Source organism: Oncorhynchus gorbuscha, unplaced genomic scaffold (assembly GCF_021184085.1).
Source record: "Oncorhynchus gorbuscha isolate QuinsamMale2020 ecotype Even-year unplaced genomic scaffold, OgorEven_v1.0 Un_scaffold_1723, whole genome shotgun sequence".
Taxonomy (NCBI): domain Eukaryota; kingdom Metazoa; phylum Chordata; class Actinopteri; order Salmoniformes; family Salmonidae; genus Oncorhynchus; species Oncorhynchus gorbuscha.
Genome location: NW_025746417.1, coordinates 62,501 through 67,500, shown reverse-complemented (window position 1 = coordinate 67,500; position 5,000 = coordinate 62,501). Strand labels below are relative to the sequence as shown.

Below are 5,000 nucleotides of genomic sequence, written 5' to 3'. Positions count from 1 at the left end.
CATTATATATTCATGGCTTAGTCATTATATATTCATGTCATTATATATTCATGGCATAGCCATTATATATTCATTATCATTATATATTCATGGCATAGTCATTATATATTCATGGCATAGTCATTATATATTCATGATATAGTCATTATATATTCATGGCATATATATATATTCATGATATAGTCATTATATATTCATGATATAGTCATTATATATTCCTGATATAGTCATTATATATTCCTGATATAGTCATTATATATTCATTATATAGTCATTATATATTCCTGATATAGTCATTATATATTCCTGATATAGTCATTATATATTCATGAGTCATAGTCATTATTATTCATGATATAGTCATTATATATTCCTGATAAGTTCCTGATATAGTCATTATATATTCCTGATATAGTCATTATATATTCCTGATATAGTCATTATATATTCATGATATAGTCATTATATATTCCTGATATAGTCATTATATATTCATGATATAGTCATTATATATATTCATGTCATTATAGTCATTATATATTCATGGCATAGTCATTATATATTCCTGATATAGTCATTATATATTCATGATAAGCCTTATATATTCTGATATAGTCATTATATATTCATATAGTCATTATATATTCATGACATACTCATTACATATATATTCATGGCTTAGTCATTATATATTCATGGCATAGTCATTATATATTCCTGATATAGTCATTATATATTCATAAGTTCCTAGATTATAGTAGTCATTATATATTCCTGATATAGTCATTATATATTCCTGATAAGTTCCTGATATAGTCATTATATATTCATGATAGTCAGTCATTATATATTCCTGATATAGTCATTATATATTCCTGATATAGTCATTATATATTCCTGATATAGTCATTATATATTCCTGATATAGTTTATATATTCCTGATATAGTCATTATATATTCATGATATAGTCATTATATATTCCTGATATAGTCATTATATATTCCTGATATAGTCATTATATATTCCTGATATAGTCATTATATATTCCTGATATAGTCATTATATATTCATGATATAGTTTATATATTCCTGATATAGTCATTATATATTCATGATAAGTTCATATATAGTCATTATATATTCCTGATATAGTCATTATATATTCATGATATAGTCATTATATATTCCTGATAGTCATTATATATTCATGGTTCATAGATATAGTCATGATATATATTCCTGATAGTCATTATATATTCCTGATATAGTCATTATATATTCCTGATAGTCATTATATATTCCTGATATAGTCATTATATATTCATGATATAGTCATTATATATTCCTGATATAGTCATTATATATTCCTGATATAGTCATTATATATTCATGATATATTTCTGATATAGTCATTATATATTCCTGATAAGTTCCTGATATATGAAATGTTCCAGGGGCCGTTTTGACGGCCGCCGCGTGGCTGTGAAGCGGATCCTTCCAGAGTGTTTTGACGTTGCAGAGCGAGAGGTCCAGCTGCTCCGGGAATCGGACGAACATCCAAACGTCATCAGATACTACTGCACAGAGAGAGACAAACTGTTCACCTACATCGCTATAGAACTATGTGCTGCTACGCTACAACAGGTAGGTAGATACTACTGCACCGAGAGAGACAAACTGTTCACCTACATCGCTATAGAGCTGTGTGCTGCTACGCTACAACAGGTAGGTAGATACTACTGCACCGAGAGAGACAAACTGTTCACCTACATCGCTATAGAACTGTGTGCTGCTACGCTACAACAGGTAGGTAGATACCACTGCACCGAGAGAGATAAACTGTTCACCTACATCAGGTAGGTAGATACTACTGCACCGAGAGAGACAAACTGTTCACCTACATCGCTATAGAACTGTGTGCTGCTACGCTACAACAGGTAGGTAGATACCACTGCACCGAGAGAGATAAACTGTTCACCTACAACAGGTAGGTAGATACTACTGCACAGAGAGAGATAAACTGTTCACCTACATCAGGTAGGTAGATACTACTGCACAGAGAGAGATAAACTGTTCACCTACATCAGGTAGGTAGATACTACTGCACAGAGAGAGATAAACTGTTCACCTACATCAGGTAGGTAGATACTACTGCACAGAGAGAGATAAACTGTTCACCTACATCAGGTAGGTAGATACTACTGCACAGAGAGAGATAAACTGTTCACCTACAACAGGTAGGTAGATACTACTGCACAGAGAGAGACAAACTGTTCACCTACAACAGGTAGGTAGATACTACTGCACAGAGAGAGATAAACTGTTCACCTACATCAGGTAGGTAGATACTACTGCACAGAGAGAGACAAACTGTTCACCTACAACAGGTAGGTAGATACTACTGCACAGAGAGAGACAAACTGTTCACCTACATCGCTATAGAACTGTGTGCTGCTACGCTACAACAGGTAGGTAGATACTACTGCACCGAGAGAGATAAACTGTTGACCTACAACCTGGTGTAGTATATATATAACCTGGTAGTGTATATATAACCTGGTAGTGTATATATAACCTGGTAGTGTATATATATAACCTGGTAGTGTATATATAACCTGGTAGTGCATATATATATATAACCTGGTAGTGTATATATATATATAACCTGGTAGTGTATATATATATAACCTGGTAGTGTATATATAACCTGGTAGTGTGTATATATATAACCTGGTAGTGTATATATATATAACCTGGTAGTGTATATATATATAACCTGGTAGTGTATATATATAACCTGGTAGTGTATATATATAACCTGGTAGTGTATATATATAACCTGGTAGTGTATATATATAACCTGGTAGTGTATAATATATATCCTGGTAGTGTATATATATATATAACCTGGTAGTGTATATACATAACCTGGTAGTATATATATAACCTGGTAGTGTGTATATATAACCTGGTAGTGTATATATAACCTGGTAGTGTATATATATATATATATATATATATATATATATATATATATATATATATATATATATAACCTGGTAGTGTGTATATATAACCTGGTAGTGTGTATATATAACCTGGTAGTGTGTATATAACCTGGTAGTGTATATATATAACCTGGTAGTGTATATATATAACCTGGTAGTGTATATATAACCTGGTAGTATATATATAACCTGGTAGTGTGTATATATAACCTGGTAGTGTATATATAACCTGGTAGTGTATATATATATATATATAACCTGGTAGTGTATATATATATATATATATATAACCTGGTAGTGTATATATATAACCTGGTAGTGTATATATATAACCTGGTAGTGTATATATAACCTGGTAATGTATATAACCTGGTAGTGTGTATATATAACCTGGTAGTGTGTATATATAACCTGGTAGTGTATATATAACCTGGTAGTGTATATATAACCTGGTAATGTATATAACCTGGTAGTGTGTATATATAACCTGTGTGTTCTCTAATGTCCCCAGTATGTGGAAGATCCGTCGTGCCACGCTGGTCTCAGCCCTGTCACTGTACTACAACAGACCATGTGTGGTCTCAGCCACCTCCACTCACTAAACATAGGTATATACAGCTGTCTGTCCGTCTGTCTGACCGACCCGACACCTACCTACCTACCTACCTACCTACCTACCTACCTACCTACCTACCTACCTACCTACCTACCTACCTACCTACCTACCTACCTACCTACCTACCTACCTACCTACCTACCTACCTACCTACCTCCTTCCTTCCTTCCTTCCTTCCTTCCTTCCTTCCTTCCTTCCTTCCTTCCTTCCTTCCTTCCTTCCTTCCTTCCTTGTGTGGTCTCAGTCACCTCCACTCACCCAACATAAAGTACCAGTCAAAAATTTGGACACACCTACCCATTCAAGGTTGTTTTTTAAACTTTTTGAACTATTTTCTACATCAGAACTATGACGTTCAACATAAGGAATCATGTAGGAACCGAAAAAAGTGTTAAACAAATCAAAATGTATTTTATATTTGAGATTCTCCTGCCTCGATGACAGCTTTGTACACTCTTGGCATTCTCTCAACCAGCTTCACGAGGTAGTCACCTGGAATGCATTTCAATTAACAGGTGTGCCTTGTTAAAAGTTAATTTGTGGAATTTCTTTCTTAATGCTTTAAGGTAGGGGTGGTGTACAGAAGATAGCCCTATTTGGTAAAAGACCAAGTCCATATTATGGCAAGAACAGCTCAAATAAACAAAGATAAATAACAGTCCATCATTACTTTAAGACATGAAGGTCAGTCAATACGGAAAGTTTCAAGAACTTTGAACGTTTCTTCAAGTGCAGTTGCAAAAACCATCAAGCGCTAGGATTAAACTGGCTCTCATGAGGACCGCCACAGGAAAGGAAGACCCAGAGTTACCTCCGCTGCAGAGGATAAGGTCATTAGAGTTAACTGGCTCTCATGAGGACGGCCACAGGAAAGGAAGACCCAGAGTGACCTCTGCTGCAGAGGATACTTTCATTAGAGTTAACTGGCTCTCATGAGGACCGCCACAGGAAAGGAAGACCCAGAGGATAAGGTCATTAGAGTTAACTGTCTCTCATGAGGACCGCCACAGGAAAGGAAGACCCAGAGTTACCTCTGCTGCAGAGGATAAGTTCATTAGAGTTAACTGGCTCTCATGAGGACCGCCACAGGAAAGGAAGACCCAGAGTTACCTCTGCTGCAGAGGATAAGTGAGTTAACTGTCTCTCATGAGGACCTCAGAAAGGAAGACCCAGAGTTAATGCTGCAGAGGATAAGTTCATTAGAGTAACTAAAGGAGACCAAAAGAAGAAGAGACTTGCTTGGACAAGGAAACACAAGCAATGGACATTAACTGGTGGAAGATCTGAGTTACTTTGCTGCAGAGGATAAGTTCATTAGAGTTTTTGGTTCCAAGGACTGGCACAGGAAAGGAAGACACAGAGTTACCTCTGCTG

At 35.2% G+C, this 5,000-nt stretch overlaps 1 pseudogene; it reads left to right on the top strand.

The window, feature by feature from the left end:
- Window positions 1–5,000, top strand: part of LOC124023922 — a 59,228-nt pseudogene that overhangs the window by 38,354 nt on the left and 15,874 nt on the right.